The 19,869-nt window shown below is 36.9% G+C and overlaps 1 long non-coding RNA gene across 1 annotated transcript; it reads left to right on the top strand.

Annotated features, from left to right (window-relative positions):
* The first annotated feature begins 4,673 nt into the window (after positions 1–4,673).
* LOC120314560 lies at positions 4,674–17,148 on the top strand. Its single transcript, XR_005558481.1, has 2 exons — positions 4,674–4,839; positions 7,043–17,148. It is a non-coding gene; the product is annotated as an uncharacterized LOC120314560 (long non-coding RNA).
* Positions 17,149–19,869: the final 2,721 nt, after the last annotated feature.

Raw genomic sequence — 19,869 nt, 5'->3', positions numbered from 1 at the left:
AGTGTCTTAAACTTCAAAAAAGCTGACTTTAACAAACTCAGAGAGAACCTAGGAAAGATCCCATGGATGGAAATCCTAAAGGGGAAAACAACCCAAGAAGCGTGGGAAATCCTGAAAAAATGCAAACATAAAAGCCCAGACCAGCACAATGCACTGAAAAAAGAAAAACAAGACATTCAAGAAAAAACCAACATGGTTGCACAAAGATCTCTCTGACAAACTGAAAGACAAAAAGGACAAATACAAAAAATGGAAAGAGGGGCACATAACTTAGGCCGATTATCAGCAGACAGCCAGAACATGCAAAGATGAAGTCAGGAAAGCAAAGGCTCAGAACAAACAAAGGGTTGCAAGAGAAATCACGGATAATAAAAAAATGTTTCTTCCAAATATTAACAACAAGAAAAAAATCAAGGAAACTGTAGGTTCACTAAAGAGAGAAGAAGACAAGGAAATAACAGGAAGAAAGCAGAGCAGCTTAACTCATACTTTGCATCAGTCTTCACACAAAAAGTAACTATACCAAAAAAACATACCAAAAAACTCACTGCAAAAGACAAACTAGAAACAAAAATTAAAATAAGCAAGAAAATGGTAAGAAAACACCTATTTGACTTTGACAAATATAAATCACTGGGACCCAATACATCCCAGAGTTCTGAAGGAACTGGCAGATACTATCTCAGAACCATTGTACCACACCTTTCATAAATCCTGTAACACCTGAGGATTTGAAAAGGGCTGATGTGGTTCCCATCTTCAAGAAAGGGAAAAAAACAGACTTAAGAAACTACAGACCAATCAGTTTTACATCAATACCTGGGAAGATCCTAGAAAAGATAATCAAAAAACAGATCTGCGAACAACTAGAAGCAAACAAAGTTATAACTAATAGCCAGCACAGGTTTCTTAAAAACAGATCATGCCAAACCAATCTTATTTCATTCTTTGATAAAGTGACTAAACCAGTAGACCAAAGAAATGCTGTGGATGTAGTATACTTAGATTTCAGCAAGACATTTGATAAAGTAGACCACCACCTACTCTTTAATAAGCTAGAAAAAGATGGAATAAACAACATCACCCCCAGATGGATCTTTAGTTGGCTGGCAAACCGTACTCAATGAGTAGTCCTCAATGGCACTACATCCACATGGAGAGAAGTAAGCAGTGGGGTATCATAAGGTTCCATCTTAGGACCAGTACTCTTCAATATCTTCATCAATGATTTATTGATGATTTAGATGACGGAATTGAAGAGGAACTCACCAAGTTTGCAGATGACACCAAACTGAAGGAGTAGCTAACACCCCAGAAGACAAACTCAGGATCCAAAAAGATCTTGACAAACATGAACAATGGGCCTTATCCAACAAAATGAGTTTCAGTGTGGAAAAAAGCAAAGTTTTACATTTAGACAGGAAAAACCAAAGGTACAAATACAGATTGGGCGAGATCTGACTTAAAAACAGTACTGTAAGAGGGACCTTGGAGTCTTAATGAACAATCACTTGACTATGAGCCAGCAGTGTGCAGCAGCAGCCAAAAAAGCTAATACAATGCTGGGTTGTAGAAATAGGCATAGAATAAATATCACATGAAGTATTAGTACCGCTTTATAAAACCCTAGTAAGACCATACTGCAGCCAGTTTTGATCACCATATCACAAAAAAGATGTTGAGAATTTGGAAAAAATTCAGAGAAGAGCAACTAAGGCAATTAAAGGCCTGGAGACTAAAACATATGCAGAACTTGGGTTTGCTAGTCTAAAGAAAAGAAGAAATAGGGGAGACATGATAGCAGTATTCCAGTATTTGAGGGGCTGCCACCAAGAAAAGGGGGTCATGTTATTCACTAAAGCACCAGAGGGCAGGACAAGAAACAATGGTTGTAAACTGATCAAAGAGAGAAGCAACCTGAAATTAAGGAGAAACTTCCTGACAGTGAGGACAATTAACCAGTGAAACAGCTTGCCTCCAGAAATCATGGGCACTCAATCCCTGGAGATTTTTAAGAAGAGGCTAGACAATCACCTGTCTAAGATGGTATAGGTCCTCCTGCTTGAACAGGGGGCTGGACTAAAAGACCTCCAAGGTCCCTTCCAGCTCTATTCTATTCTAAAATCATCCAGCAGGCTTCCAAAGGAAAACTAGAAGTCATAGTTTCTTAGGTTGTAATTCAGCAGCTGAACCCCTACAATAATCAGCAAGATCCTTCACAAACACAACATCAAGACAGCATTCTGCACAAACAGAAAAATATCCACCATCCTAAGAAACCCCAAAGACAAAATTGAGTTAGAAAATCAAGGAGTATATGAAATCCCATGCACCGCTTGCCCCACCACATACATCGGACAACCAACAGAAGAATAAGTGCACGCATTGAAGAACACAAAAACTCAGTCAAAAAAGAGGGACCAACTTCTTCCCTGGTCCAATACCTTAAAGCCACAGGACATGAAATTGACTTTAAAAATACCAGAACTATTGCCAAAACTGAACACTTTAATAACAGAATAATCAGAGAAGCCATCGAGATAGAAAAACGCCCACATAGCATGAACAAATGAGATGATACATCCTGCCTACCAGCCATTTGAAAACCCACCCTTTTGACAAATGAGTCCCTAACACAAAGTATGACACCAGACCCAAACTCACGAAAACCACACACGATGTCACCACCACACATCCACGCAAAAAGCAAACCCACACCGATGATGAGGCACGACCACAAACCAGAAGCCAGACCACAGCTGCATCATTAGCCACTTTAAACCCCTCCAATCCATACATGAAGCAAACTGACACCCACCATGAAGATGAGGCACGACCACGAACGCAAAGCCAAACAACAGTAACGCAGCTCACCATCTCAAATCCCCCTGCAACTCAGACTAACCTGAGCACAACAAAGCCCCCACCCAAACAGAACACTCCCCCATCCAATCAGAGCACAGCCAACCCCCCATCCAATCAGAGCACAGCCAAGCCCCTAACCAATCAGAACAAACCTCCACCCAATCAGAACACAGCCAAGCTCCCACCCAATCAGTTCATACTCCCACTGGCAGTTAAAAGGAAGAAATAGTCACGATCACACATTGCTCCTAGAAGCACGAAGCCGAAAACACCAGCCTGAAGATGACGAATGGGACTTCGTCAAAACGATGCCATGACACTTCCAATTTTACGCGGGAGAAAACCCGAATAACCAAAGACACACACACACACACGCACACACACACACATACTTTTTTGAAAAAGCAAAATTGCAACTTGTGACAAAAAGTCATAAAATCAGGGCAAAGGTAAATTCAATATTATAAGCAAGCGTTGTCTCATTTAGAATGCAACTATCTTTCCCAGTTTATAGTTTCCCAAATTGTTGAATCATAACTATTGAGCATACTGGAGATAAATTATGAGAATTGTAGAGAGTTCAGAATGGGAAGATTAGGTTGTCTAAAAAAAGGATACATCGATCTGTCTCACAACTGAGCAAAAGTGACAGAGTTCATGTACAGTAAAGATTTCCTTAATCATGATTAAATAATTACAATTATCTGGGATCGTAGCACACATGTTTACCCAAAGCAAAAAAGTCGTTTTCCTATTCCTATTCAGATATGGCAAATACTCGGAGTACTTACAAAATTTAGTCCCCTGCTAACTTTACTCAAATGGTACACAAACAAACATCTACCTGTTTGGGAATGACATCTACTGTGGGAAAACCTTCACATTTGCAGTCATGGATAGTTTGTTTTCTGTACAAATCATGACTCTTGCATTATCACCCATCACCATTACACATACTTTGTTGCATACAAAGCCTTTCCTTTTGCAAAGAAACATGCTGAAACTATGGATATCTCTAGAAGATTGTATAATTTGAATATGTTGAATATAGTTTTTAATAGGCATTATGCATTTCTGTGTCAATTGATGCTTCTAATAGAAAAGATAACAATAAAATAATACCTGTAATTTGTTAAGTATTGTGCAGATAGAAAGTAAAAATCTTCATATTTCTGTTGCGAAGAACGTCTACCATGTTTTGTGTATAAATATATATGACTTTTCAAAATCAATTTATGAAAAACAATTTATAACAAAGCAATTGGATTGGGTGCTGATAACACTGCTAGGGAAAAACAGTATTTCCTACAGACTGAAAGAACCAATTCCTAGAATTATTTGATTTGGAGATGGTTGCACACACCCCATATTGTCCATAGTTCAATGCAAAATGCTTCTGACAAAGCAACAGTAAACGAATTACTAAGGCTTATGGGTACTTCCATATTTGTATAAGAATTACAAAATTAAACATTTTTATGCGTTGATTTAAATAGCAGCAACAAGCAAACGTATAGGATTTTCCAATATCTACAGTAGACGGGATGTTAAGTTTTTGAAGCTTTCTTATGTTCTGGCAAGAACTAATCCAAACAACAATTGTTATATTCGTTGATTATCCTTTTGATGAAAGCTGGGTTTCATTTCTCTCTATTCTCTCTATTCACTAATACAATCAAAATACGGCTGCATTTTCCAAATCTCCTGTGTGATTTCTTCGCTTTTTTCATTTCCAGCTTAGTGGCTTCTATGGGAAATTGGCGTGGCTTACTGGTTGGCAGGAAGAGGGTTAAAACCATAGAGCTGGAGCTGTCAAGTAAAGCGGAGGCGGGAGACAGGATAGACTCGAGGGGTGCTTTCCTGTGCTTGAACCCGCCACTGCCTACACACGGGCACGGGAGTGGCTCTTTCCCAGGCCTGCGGTTGGCAAAGGCGTGCAAACCCCGCTTGGATTCCTTCAATAAGAATGAATCGGTGAGATTCTGCAGACAGACCCAAGGTGGAGACCGATTTATGGGGACAAGGACGGGCAGCACGTAACGCATAAAAACATCCATTTATGGGCGAACGCCTGTAAGAAGAGCAGCTCCATCCACCACCTCCATTCACTGTTCGTCTCCCAGAGTAGTTCGCAGCGGGGAGGATCTGCCGTGGAAAGTCCTGTCTATATTTCTCTTACGGCTTTTTCTCTCTCTTTATTTTATCTATTACTGCGACGGGAGCATGATTGATACTGAGCGCGATTCATTACTATACTTGTGTAGCGTAATGGACAATATTGGCTGTTACCTGTTTCGTCTAGGTTGTAGCTATAACGCAAACCTAGAAAATACAAACACTGATTTCTTTGTAAGGGTTCATAGAAATGTTTCATTTCTTGTTCATAGAAATGTTTCATTTAATTTTTCCACATTCTTTTCCTATTAGCCATGTAAAATTTAATTTATATTATGTTTATTTTATTTGTATATCAAACCTTTATTATTTTTATAAATAATTCAAGGAGGAGGATACCCCTTCATCCTATTTCCCCCACAACAACAACCATATGAGATGGATTGGGCTAAGACAGGGTGACCAGCTCAAAGTCACTCAGCCAGCTTTCATGCCTAAAACAAGACTAAAATTAAGGGTTTCCCAATTTCTGGCCTGGTGTCTTAACCACTAGATCAAATTTGTTAAGAAATGCTTTTGCTCATATAACTATATACAGAAGGAAAGTACTGAAGTCAGGTTAAGACTGTCTAAGCAATATTATTGAATGCTCTAGGAGCAGAATGTTGGTATATAAATTATACAAATAAGTGTTAAATATTAATCAAATGAGCAATGTTCTAGATTCTCAGGTACACATTTTTCTATCTGAAAACTTTGCAATGTAAAATAAAACAGGTATCTATTGAACTTATATCTCTTAACAATACTGTATCATGTAAAAAAAACAACAATAGAGATATAACTACAAAGAAAGTGGTGCCAAATTAATGGTAACAGTGCAATATTCCAGAGGCTAGTATTGCAAATACCTTAAGGGAACATAATTTTCAATATCTTTTCAAAAGAAATCCAAAATATATTTCTTTTAAAAAAATACATTTTCTCCAATACATAATAAAAAAATAATATTGCTCTTCTAAAATTTTGATTGAAATGCTGGCAACATAACATATAGCCAATATCAAAACTTCTTCGAAAATGATTTCCTGATTTCCTCCATTTAAGATGCAGAAAGTAATTATAGCAAATACATTTAGAACTAATTTGCTCTCAGAAAACATACTAATGCAATCAGCTACTCGTATTAATTACATTCTTATACCCTCATCCAATGAAGTTGATAAATGCTTTTTTCCTTTTTCCCTCTTAGGGAAAACTGCATAGAATCCTATAGGTTTACTTAAAAAGAAAGCCCATCCGATCATTCAGAGGATTTTATTTTCAGATGGAGTAGAAAACTATTTGGCATATCAGGTTGTCTGAATTACAATTCCAAACCTCCATCATCATTGGGAGCAGCTTTTAGGCAAAATTGGACCATAAATACCTTACCCTTGCTGTCAGGCAAGTGTGTTAAGGACAGTAGCCTATACAAATGATCAGGATCAGAAGAAGTTGGCATATGATCTTTATGCAGTCAAAGTCTTGTTTACTTTGTGTATATTTAAATTATAAACTGATTTGGAAACCTGTCATTTTGAAAGAAGAAAAGTGAATTGAATGAAAGATGCACCACTACAGATTAATACATCTAAATTTCACTGGCTTGACTCCAGACTTAGTCATGCTTAGAATAAATTTATTAGACTCAAGAGGACACCTCAGACATGGATCCCACTGATTTCAACGAGCCTACGCTAGGCATAGCTAAATCTGGATCCAACCAGTAAAAACAAATAATTGGGACTATTTATATTGATACTAATCATTATTTTTAATTTACAGAATTTTCATTCTCAAAGAGAGAATATTCTGAACATACAGCATCATTATAACTTATTTTTAAAAAGAAACATCTGGATTATGCATATGTGAATTACAGAGCAGATAAGAATAGAATATATTTTTAAACTTCATTTGTATTACATTGTTTCTTTTCCACCCAAATTACTCAGCTTTTGGCAGGAGCTTGTGTTTTCTTTCTTTTTTCTTTTTGAAATTCTGTTTTTCTCCCCAGCAGGTTCTGAAGGCAAAGTTATTTCCCAGGATCTCAGAGATGTTTATCAAGCTTTAGAAGAAAGACAAAAGCCAGAAAATCATAACCGATAACTCAGTTCAGGGGTTGAAGGAGTCTTTTGAGGTAGAGCACTTTAGCCTCGTGTCAGAAGAGCTAGCCTGAAGAGTGTCAAGAAAGGGTCTTCTTTTTCCTACCACCACCACTCTCGCAAGACTGGCAACCATGGGGGAAAAGTCCCACACTTGCCCTTACTGTGGGAAAGGTTTCCGGCGAAACTCACACCTTACTAGGCATTTAGCTACCCACTCTGGTCTGCAGCGCCCTTTAGGTGGGAAGCGCCTGGGACAGCAAGTGCCAGAGGAAGACCGTCCCTTTAGCTGCAGCTACTGTGGGAAGACTTTTGCCCGCAGTGCCCACCTGGCCCGCCATCAGGAGACCCATTCTGGGGAGCGACCCTACAAGTGCACCTACTGTGGCAAAGCCTTTGGGCGCAATTCTCACCTGACCCGCCACCACAGCACTCACACTGGAGAGCGTCCCTATGAATGTGGTGTTTGCGGCAAAGCTTTCACCCGCAGTGCTCATGTTACTCGCCACCAAGGAACTCACACCGGAGAACGTCCTTTCCGCTGCACACGTTGTGGCAAGTGTTTCACCCGCAGTGCCCATCTCCAGCGCCATCAGGGCATCCATAGTGGGGACAAGCCCTTCTCTTGCAGAGACTGTGGAAAGGGGTTCACCCGTTATGCACACCTTGAGCGTCACCGTGCTACGCATTCAGGAGAGAAACCCTTCAAATGCGCCAGCTGTGGCAAAGGGTTTGGGGCTGCCTCTCATCTTGTAAGACATCAGAAAACTCATAAAGTTTAATGGCTGGTTTTGCACCTGCTATCATCCAAACAAGTATGAAAATTGGCCAGTATGAAGTACTTGGACTTATCCTTTGACTTTATATCTGTTTTGTCCATTCTAAAATCTATTTTTAGAGGGAACTGAGTTCAACCCATTCAACAATATTTACACTTGATCTGCAGACAAATTGAGGCACTTTGAGCTTTTGCCACTTCAGTTTAGCAGCACCCATAGCAAAAACAATTTTAGATAGTAAAATAGCAAACTATTCTAATTTTTTTCATTTGGGAAAAAGAAATCTCAGACCTTTTCTGGTAAGAAAGATTCCAGGCTTATGCATTTATCATACCTCCCTAGAAGGTATTTCAAAATCCCCTTCCTTGTCCTACAGCATCATCTACATTGTGCAGTTATACTATAAATGTGACAATCTGAATCAACAGAAGCATCTTTTTGGCAATTCCCTTGGAAAAATTCTTTTATCAGCTTTGGATTTTGAACCTGTGGCCTGATCATATTGTTAGAACTATGTGCCATGCTCACCTAAGAGACTAGCATTGGAATAAGGAGTTGTTGTGCCTGCATCTTAAGCTCCTCAGTAGCCTTAGCAGCAGAAAAAAATCTTACTGCATCTGAGGCCAATTCTTAAGATTTGTCTGTCTCTTCCATGCCTCTCAAAACTTTGAGGCTTGATTTGCAATCGTCTAATTACAAGTGGTGCCTGCAACACCATATTGCAGCATAATTTATTCCTAGACCATGTAGCCATATCATCGTTCAGAGATAACTCAAGTTATTTTTCCCTTCCTTTGAACTGTTTCCTTTAATAGTATGTTGGAGCACCTATGCATGTTCTGACATTGATTTTCTTTTTAATTTTCTTTTTTTGAAGGGAGGAAGTTACTGCTTTTGGATTGTATTCCTAATTATTTTTCTCTGTTTTTGCAAATTTTGGTATTGTCACATGCTGATAATTTTCCACTTATTTCTCTTAGCCCCATTTGGGTTGCATAGCCATCATAAAATGTGCATGTATTTACCAGCAATATTGATAGTTATTCATGTCCAGTACTAGAAATTTTTTTATGGGAGAAGTAAGGAATAGACCAAGACTTTTTATCAAGTGACTTGCAATGTGAAACTGCAAATATTTCAAGTCTTTTCCATTGGAGTATATGAGTTCTTACCTCTTATTTGTCTTACGTCTCCCAATCCTCCAGCTTTAGTGAATCTGAATTATTTTTTCTTTTTTATAAATAATAATAGCTAACACAGTTACACTGATAAATTTTCTTACCTAACAACAGTGTTCTAGTGTAGGTAAATTAGACTCAAATTCAACAAATCACATTGTTGAAAAACCTGCTTTGATTTTTTGTTTATTTAAACTTTCACATTTTTTTTTAATGGAGAAGGAAGATTTTAAATAATTGCTGTCTCAACAGAAGGAGAACCGTAGAAGAAATATGGAGGCAGCTGGAACCTTTAGCAGAAATTTAAATGAATGTCCTGCTGTTCTGAAGTGCTTCAGAAGACTAGAAGAGGCAGCAGGTAGTTTTTTAGCTGGAATTTCAGATAAACTATGGCTACCCAAACTTTCTGCTTTGATCCTTGGGGAAAATTGCTAAGTTATCACAGCAATTTATTGTCGCTGTTGTGATTCTTATCTGCCTCCTGATCTGTGATTCTTTGAGGATGTGGGATTCCAGAATGTTTAAAAGCTCTAATCATGCAAGAACCTGATGATGTTCTTACATCAAGGATGGCTACAGAGTGCTCACGCTCCCAATGATTGAGTTATATATGACATTTGGACATGGAAACAGCTATAGGCAACTAGGCTCTGTTGTATGGTCTGGTAATAACTTGGGCTGTGTGGAACCAGAGAAGCTCAGCAGAAAGACTGCAGTTGTGCAGCAAAACTGTCAAAAAGAATTTTCAAAAAGAAGTGGACAAATAATAGATGGGAATAATTGGAAATAAGAACTAATCATAACTTGCAAAATATAAATGATTTTACTTGATTGCCAAATAAGCAGGGCTTTTAGCCTAAGTGAATTGTATCTGAACGAGCCTTATACAAGTTATGGTCAGCTACTCTGAATTCAGTCTGTTTAGCAGATGGAGGAACCATTTCCTGTATATTCCAGCATTTCTTTGATGATTATCTTGATCCAGCATTAAAAAAAACAGTTTTTGGAAAGAATATCAAGAATTAACTTTGCTATTCCTCTATGCTCTTGCAAATCTCTTATTTTCATCTATATACACTGCCTGTGATACACCAGCTCTTTATACCAGAATATGAAGAGCAAGTGGCAGCACATTTTCTTTGGCTTTCTATGATTTGAAAGCTGCATTAAGGTGGACATTTGTTTTTCTTTCTCTCAAGTTGATAGAACGCTGTAGAAATGCTGAATCCAACAAACACTACTTTATTTGCATAGTATTCTGTGTTGTAAAGATGTGTGATCCTTGGCTGCTTTTTAGCATTCCAGGAGGCAGCGGTTGCTGAACTGTTCTTGAGATATTCTCCTTTACCCTAACCTAAAACATGGAAAGACTTTCTCTTGCATTTTCAAGAGGCAACTGGACTTTCGGGGGGGGGGGTTCCGCTTCTCATCCAAGAAGCTTCTTCAGCTTTGAGCGGAATAGTTTTTTCTGCTAAAGTTGAAGTTGGTCAGTTTGAAGAATATAAGTCAAGAATTTCCAGTCTTGCTTTAGTAAATGACCATATGTTTTTCTAATTAGGATTCAAATTATTATTTTTTTGATAGCGCCTATTAAGCTACTGTAATATGCCTGGATTCACATATTGCAGTAAGTCATTATAGCTCTTTTGTTTATTTGGGGGATAAACATGTTGGATGAAGCCAACCAATGTGATTTGTAAATTATGATTTATAGCGTAATATGTGCAAATCTTGTCACAGGTATAGTTCAGTAAAGCGTCATTGAACAAACCATGGCTTAATGGAGTCTGTGGGGCCAGCCATTGCCTTCTACTGAATATTGAGCTTCTGAATGGAGTATACAGTTACTTACATATAATTCAATCTGATCATGGAGAACTTTTTATCCTCTCCATTTTGTTTCTTCTAGATTATTTGGATTAGAAAAATCCAAACCCCTATTGATCAAGATGTAATTGTTTCCAGTTTATGTTTTAGAACGTTAGCATCAATAGGGCAAGTTTGTCATAGCTGTCTCAAATCCCATGGCTTTGGATGGTACTAAAATCCCCTTCCTAATCAAATATTCCTCAGACATGTTGGCTTATACACATGTAATGTTCCAGCTTGCAAAGATTATACAGGCCAGAAGAGCAGGCCTGGAGGTATCTACTGAGAATAGCTGAACTGGAATACATTTTAACAGGTAGATTACTATCATTATTCCAGTAAATCCTTTTCCTGATATAGCTTAGCCATCCCCCACATTATGGATGCAGATTTATGCTAAAAAACAGTTAATACTTTAGTCAGCATATTGATGGCACAGAAAAGAAATACAAGTAGTCTTCACTTAACAACCACAGTCAGGACTAGCTAGCAATTTCATTGCTAAATGATGCAGTCAAGTGAGATATTATAGCACTACAACTTGTGATTTTACTGCCAGCTTCTCCATTAACTGTTTATCAGAAGCTCCCTGTGAAGTATGCAAGTGGTGATCACATGACAGCAGGTTGCAACGGTTGTAAATGCCAACCAGTTGTAAAGCACCTGGAACTCAATCATATGACCATGGGGACATTCCAATAGCCATAACTGCAAGGACTGCTCATAAAGTTACTTTTTCACACCATAATATACTAATTAGAGCAATCCTTAAATGAGATCTGTCTGTACTGTCATGCTGTTTCTGAGCTTAAATCAAAATGCACCTATAAAAAAGAAAACCAGAGCCATGCTCATCTCTTTGAAGGCAGAAACAAAACCAAATTTGAGAGTGAAAGAGCACCATGGGATAAATGACTTTCTAAAAAGAAGGAGCCCGTTCATTCCCTAGTCTGTCCTAAAAGATATACTACTGTCTCGAAAAAAAATCTGATGTATCTTTCTTATACAATCAAGTTGTATAATATTAAAAGGAGAAAGAAATAGGAGTGTTTGGACTTGGCTGGTATTGTGGAAATGTTTGTAAGAAAGAAGGAAGACTATTGATCTGGTGTTTTATTAATTTTTCATGCATATACTGTGTGTTTCTTGTTCATAGTAGTATAAATGCCATATTTTAGAGAAACAGAAAATATTATTTCAAATAATAAGAATACAATCTAGAGAAAACAATCAGCCAAGGACCAACTGATGTCAATGGAAATTAAAAATACAGATGAGGGGGCTACAGGGGAGATATAACAGAAAGAATGGGCTGAGCTGGTCACTGGGTGATCCCCCCCCCAAGATAAAAATAGAAAATGATTGAGGAATGTGAGTAGCAAAAGAAACTTATAAAATATTTTCTCTTGAAATGAGTGAAATAGAGGATTTATTCAGAGTGTAGTATGAATATTTTTATGTAAAAGAATGCACAAAATTGGAATATGATTATTCCTATGTATATAATAGACCAGGATAAGCAACTTTCAGATATTATTGCCAGATTAGTTGAAGTTAACAGGAATTGATAGCTAAAATGTCTGGAGAGCTGTTATCTAAATGCATTTCTATACTTTGAGTGCTGCCATCTGTTTGGTAGAATTCAAACCTCTTTAGTTAGAAATTGTGAGTTGTTTGCTGATATGCAGTGGTTTTGGTTTGGAAATAATCAGAAACAAATAATCTGCAACTGTTGATTCTTTTGCATGTGAGTTAGATATTTTGTACAAAAATAAGAAAAGGTTTCAAGACTGTTTTCATATGATCTCTTACTTGAGATATAGTAAGTTCATGGAATTAGGAGTCTTGACTTTGAATACATTTGCTTAAAATTTCTTAGTAACTTTCTTAAGCCAAATACTACAATTCCATATGTTCAATTATAAATGATGTTCTTTATGTGTTTTTTTTTAAAGAACATCTTATATTGCATGGATTTCAGATATTCCCAACATTTCCAATTTTTATCTGGAAAGAAACAACTTTGTTTTCCTTCAATTCTTCCAAACTTTTGGCAATATTACAAAACATTGGTATATATATCATTCTAACCAATATTTATATTTACATAGCATATAAAGATTAGGTATTTGTTTATAATAAATTTTCTGGATAAGTATGCTAAGTTATGAAATAGCCCATTAGACTGGATTCATACAATATATTGTTTTTTAAAAAAACAAAATCAAACCAATGATCTGGTACAGCAGATTAGATTAGGTCTCAGGTTTATCTAACCAGTGACTTTGATCATATCAAACAAATAAGAAAAATTGCAAATCAAAAGTGACATTCTAAAAAGGCTCTATATAGATTTTTTTCATACTGACAGTGTTATAAGACTGTAATTTTAGGATTACATGCCTTTTTTTCTTCTATAATTTTAAACAAGTGAGCTGAGTTTATACTGCCTTCCAGCAAGATCTAAAAAAAAGCAAAGATTAATTCTCAACAGCTGGCCACCAGTATTGCAGTTAATGTATGCACACCAGTCAGGGCTGTTCTTCAGTTCAAATTTTATTTGGATTTGCAAAGAGAACATAGAGCAGGTTTTCCCTTGCAAATATCTGCTCTCAAATTAATAATGGAGATGGATCCTTCCCACTCTCCTAATTATTCTAATTCTGTGCAGCAGCTCCAACTAGTGATAGTGATAATGATTCCCAACTAGAATAGCCAACTATACATTGCCAGTAAAAAAATGCATCATCAAAAGAAAAGACATGGACATGGATGGTTAAAATTCAATACTGTAGGAATGCAGTGGATTTTCAGGGTGATGGAAAAAGCTGATATGGTTCATCCATTGCACTAAATCATATATAATTGCTTTTCAGAGTGAGATGGACAATGTGTAAATTTGCTAAATTAAAAAAAAAATGAAGCTTTTCACCCAACAGTTCCTCAATCTTGAAAGTTGGCAGTAGGGATTCAAGGAGATTGATGTTTGATAAAACATTTTTATTACAGATACTAAAAAGGCAATAATATAGCAGATAATCAGTAACTGCAGCATTGTAGCATTCCCAAAGTTCAAACCCTACATCCCTGAGAGCAGGTTTGTCTCAGTGGAAGGGGTGGAATGCATTTGTTCATTGATGTTCTTCCACTGATGTTATGGTCCTTCTGATCTTGGGATTTTGACCTCTGATCTTGATTATTCTGGCCCTCACAATTTGCTTAGTTTCAGTTTAGTATATTCAGCCAAATTTAGTTTGCAGATCCTGGTTTGTAACTTGATATACAAAGTTCTAATTGTGATTTATTCAATAAAATGTAGCTAAACATATAATGGCTGAGCACAGTGTGTGAATGCAGTCAATGACTAAGTGACTTTTATGCCTACTCAGAATATTGCCTTGGGAAAGTTTATCAATAACCTTCATGCTTATATTGCTGTTCCTTTCTGGATGGTTGTGATTAACCTGGACTTCTGAATAGAGATGAGGAGGGAATCTTGTTTCCCAGTGTTTCTGAACTTAAATTTCCAATATTGTTCAACTCAGTATGATTTAAGGTGCTGTCGGGATTTTTTTTTTTTTAAGCATAGTTGTATTCTGTAACTCAAGCTTCCCCTATAGCTACATTTTAATTAGAAGATTGTCAATTCTAAAATAACTCTTCTACACTTCAAATTTGGGATAGTTTTTTTTTAAACTATGAAGTTTTATTACATTTTAATATTAGTGTACTAGTCTCTTTAAAATAAATATGTAATCCATGCTTCCTGTGCTCTTTTTAGGAAAGAACAAGATAGGATACAAAAGATCCTCTGGAAAACATCTATTGATGTCTTTATTTGTGGGACCTTCAATTAACTGGCCATACCTATCTGCTTTTTCTTAGACTTTTCCACTGAAATATTGTCACTTCCATGTGAACATTCTGTATGTTCTTGAGAACTTTAGTTATACCATAACTCAGATATTTAGAGTCCAAGTAGTTCAAGATGCAGACCTTGACGTATAAAAGTGGTCTCTGGTAATAGGTGATAGGCAGGAATCCTTGCTTAAATTACTGAAAACCCAATGTAATTGTGAACTTCCAAGTTATTGAAGAACCAATGAATGATTACACTGATTAACAAATTGCATTTTATTAATGTTTTCCAACATACCTGGCTGGATTTATATAGCAGCAAGCCAGAATTTGATTTTATCTCTCGCTTTTTTTTAATCTAATAAACTGTGCTTTGCAACTTGTAGTTTATTGCTGAGTATTGTATGTGTACCCAGCCATTTTTGCTTATTCAGCTTACCATGATTAAAATAAACCATAGGCTTGCATGGCTCTACTTTCCACTCCAATATATATTAGTACACTTCGTTGTTGTGCAGCTTTAAAGCATTGTATATAATATCCTTTAGCATTTTCGAACCTAATATCTTCTTGGTATATTGGAGAATAATTCTCACTATTTCCCAACCAAAATAGTTATGTAGTTTTGTCTGAAGAGGGTTAAAACAGTTAACAGTCTAAATGTTTCTGAACTTTGCAACTCTAAGATGTATGGCCTTCAACTCCCAGAATTCCCCTGCCAGCTGAAGTACAGGATACACATTTTAGAGTTGCCAAGGCTGAGCAACACTGGTCTACGACATTTAGAAAGCCAACGAAATTAGGCTGTGGTCTCCTCAAATAAGATGAAATAGTTGCTAAAAGCATTATATGTCTAGCCTAGACCATGTAACTGCTTACTTGCTAGTTACTGGGCATCTTTGCTGTAGTGAAAAGAATTTTATCTTATGGGAAAATATAGGCACCTGCACTGCAGGAGAAGTGGTCACAAGGCTAACACTAGAGACACAACTGATCTCTTCTTCCTCTCTGTGGCTTGTAAAAATCTGCAAAGAAGTATTTAAGGTCCACTCTATAGATGAAATGGAGAAGGATCATACAGTGGATTACGTCAATTCAAGCTGTGGGTAGCACAGTCCAGTTGTGAACATTGTATATTAAAAATAATCATGCATATATACAAACCTTTATGCATTTTAAAAGCACAGTAGGAAAGAATGCTTATCCATCCCTGCTAGATGTTTTGTTTTTCTGTTTGTGTATGTGTGCTTTTGAAACAGCTAACACCATCTGCATTTTCTGTCCATTCTGTCTTCTTCCTGACCCCATTATTGCTATATTCTGCTTTAGTGTAAACCAGATTTCATTCTGCAAGCATTGGTTTTGGACCTGTTGTCTTTAGTTCTTATTTATCTATTCTTTCATCTTACTGATTCCTTTCCCATGGAAAGGAATCATGATAAATCATGATAGTAAGGAACATATGACAGGAAAAACTGAAGTCATAAGGCAAAGATCATTCTGGCACATTGTAGGTTTGGGGCAGCTTTTTGGACTAAGAAGAAAAGTTTTGTTCATAAAGTATGGTCTGAATGCACCCAGCTATGGTACGTTTTGAGTAATCCATTGTTAATAAACCACTTCATTTTTCTCCTGATTGTTCCCATCCTAAACATTTTTTCTCAAATATGATTAAGTTTCGATAGCATTGGTTTTCAAGCAAGCCTGATTTAAGTGGCTGTCTTTCAGATACAAGTTTATGATTTCGTTATAACTTTTGGTACTATCTGCAAATGAAGTTGTGTTGTTGTTTTTCTGACTAAGGAATAGTAATGGAAAATGTGTTTCATTTGCCATAAGGTTGTAGCAATGGGGAAAGGTCACTTGTTGAGGGACACATCTTTCCTCTTCTCAATTTGGAACCAACCTGGGAGTAGCTTCACTAGGCCAGACTTTCCCAAGCTAGTACCAGTTCAGTTAAAACAAGAACACTAAGCCTGATGATTCTGCCTGGCTTTCTTTCATATTATAAATTCATTTTTGGCTTGCTGTGGCTTGGGTGCAGTCTAGAGGGCAAGAGTAAATTTGTTTTGCTTGTATATTGCTTTAAGGCAAGATTAGACTGGATTTATTTGGCAAACTGTTTGGATTGTTCGTATTTTACCTTGATTTGTAATAATGCCAAGGTATACAATTTAACAACAATTATAAATGGCATTGCAATATAGCAAAACTGATATCTGGGTTTCCCAACACCTTAGTTTTCCTGATATTGTCCTTGGTATCTTTCTCTGTTTTCCTATTATATGAATAATATCTGTCTTTTTTCTGTATGAAATAAATTCTTTTTAAAGAGGTTCTGAAATGTCTTTTTTAAAATTCTAGTCCATCTGTGATACCTGTGATTATTTTTACAGGAATTGGGGACACTTCTAGAATGACTTAAATATAAAACAGCACATAATAATAATAATAATAATATCACCATTGACTGTAGTCAAGTCTGTGTGATCTTCTTGCAGCAGCCTACCAGTGGATCACCTGGTAAGCTGCTGCAAGAAGATCGCGCAGACTGACTACAAGCAGCAGCATGACAAAGTAGCAACAATGGTGCATTGGAAGATTTGCAAGAAATATAATTTGCCTGCAAGCAAGAACTGGTGAGATCATAAAATAGAGAAAATCATAGCAAATGAAAATGTTAAATTGCTCTGGGACTTTAGAATACAAACAAACAAGCACCTGCCACATAACTCCCGGACTTAACAATTGTCGATAAGAAAGACAAAAAAGTCTGGATAGTGGACATGGCAGTGCCTGGAGACAGCAGAACAGATGAGAAAGAACTGGAGAAGATAACAAAATACAAAGACCTACTAATAGAAATAGAACGACTGTGGCAAAGGCAAACAAGGGTAGTACCAATAATAATAGGTGCCTTGGGTGCAATCCCAAAACAACTGGAGCACTACTTGAACAACATTGGTATTGACAAATTCGCCATCAGTCAATTGCAAAAGGCAGCCTTACTAGGAACTGCTTCCATCCTGCAACGATATCTGTAATACCATCAATTTAAACATCCACATCTGCCTATCCCAGGTCCTTGGTAAGGACTCGATAGGTAGACAAAAATGTCAAATCCAGTCTGAACATCTGGCTGATTGCGATGATTAACAACAACAATAATATTATTATTAATAAAGTTGGAAGGGACCTTGGAGGTCATCTTGTCCAACCCCCTGCTCAGGCAGGAAACCCTATACCATTTCAGACAAATGGCCATCCAGTCTCTTCTTAAAAACTTCCAGTGTTGGAGCATTTACCACTTCTGGAGGCAGGTTGTTCCACTGGTTAATTGTTCTAACTCCCTAGTTCTAGGTTGCTTCTCTCCTTGCTTAGTTTCCATCTGCTGTTTCTTGTCCTGCCTTCAGGCACTTTGGAGAATAGCTTGACTCCCTCTTCTTTATGGCAGTCCCTGAGATATTGGAATGCTGCTATATGTGTCCCTCGTCCTTCTCTTCATTAAACTACACATACCCAATTCCAGCAACCGTTCCTTATACGTTTTAGCTTCCAGTCCCCTAATCATCTTTGTTGTTCTTCTCTGTAGTCTTTCCAGTTTCAACATCTTTTTACATCATAGTGACCAAAACTGGATGCAGTGTTCCAAGTGTGGCCTTACCAAGGCATTGTAAAGTGGTATTAACACTTCACGTGATCTTGATTCTATCCTTCTCCGTAGGTGAGTAAATAAGAAAGTAAAACATTTATATTCTAGAACTGATATACAATTTCTTCATATTTTGAGTCTGATACATGGATCTGGCATTCAATAGATTCTGACAGATAAATTTGGATCCTAAAAAACCCTCGATTTTTATTTTTAAGTTTATAACATTTAATAAAAATTTCCCACAGCCAAAGATTTCTGAATAATAAGCAGTTTAAATAATTTAAAATAGCAAATCCAATAAAATATCTGAGATCATTACAACTAAAAAAAGGAGTTATAATTAAAATCAATAGATTGATATATTTTACTACTATGGGACAAATCTATGAAAGTATCACAAGTGCAATGGATAAGATGTTCAAGAGATGTTGTCACAGCAAGACTTCCCTGCTAATATTCCATCAAGGTTATTTTGTAATGGAATATGTCAGTAAAGGCAGGATGTATGGGTGTCCTCATCCTTTGGCTTTGTTGTGCCATCTTGGGCATTCCAATTATGTTGCCCCAATGGATTCTCCAAGAAAGCATAGAAAACAGTTACATTCAACAGTATTGGTTTCTCCAGAAGTGCAGTCTAAGCACATGGTTCTCCCTGGCCCTCAATTTCTATTTTTTGTGCACATAGTGACTATGCAAAGCAGGGCAAGATGTACTGTTTAAGGCACAAAGCCATGTGTTGAGTAATAAGATGAGTAAAATTTGAATATAAGTCCCTTGGATTCCTGTCCGGTATTTCACCATGTACATCTCAGCAGTCCTCTCTGTGTCAGCAACTCTGATTAAAAAAACAGATCAATTCTTGCTTTCATGCCACATGTTGTGTTAGGACTGCCAGGAATAGTGTTGGCAGCTGAAAGATAGTGCAAAGCCAGCAAGTCTATACATCTTCAAGCTACCAAGGTTGATAAAGTCTAAGGTCACTGTCAGGAAGAGAAAAATAAGATTTTTTTCTGTTCAAAACTGCATTTAAACAATAAAACCAGCCATCTCTTGCCCCAGTCAATTTCCTTACCTCCATGTATAAGCAGCAATCTGTGTGACAGTGTTTCTCCATCTCAGCAATTTTAGGTTGCATGGATTTGTAGGAAACTGGAATTCTATGACTGCATTTTTTTTCTCCTTGCCAGAAAAATATTCCTTTAAAATTCACAACGGAGAATTCATGTCACCATGGATGCTAGAGGAAAAATCTCTTCACATCCACCTGCCCTTCTTCATTTCATGTTAATTTCCTGAATTATATTTCTCAAAGGAACAAACTGATGAAATAAATAAGTGGAAATGGAAGGTGATGTTGCCTGAATGTAATAAATAAAAGGGATGATGGTAAAGTTATCCTATGG

The sequence above is a fragment of the Crotalus tigris genome, unplaced genomic scaffold (assembly GCF_016545835.1).
Source record: "Crotalus tigris isolate CLP2741 ecotype Arizona unplaced genomic scaffold, ASM1654583v1 scf7180000018954.1357295, whole genome shotgun sequence".
NCBI classification, from domain to species: domain Eukaryota; kingdom Metazoa; phylum Chordata; class Lepidosauria; order Squamata; family Viperidae; genus Crotalus; species Crotalus tigris.
The sequence above is the reverse complement of the archived record's forward strand: the minus strand, read 5'-3'. Positions and strand labels throughout refer to the sequence as shown.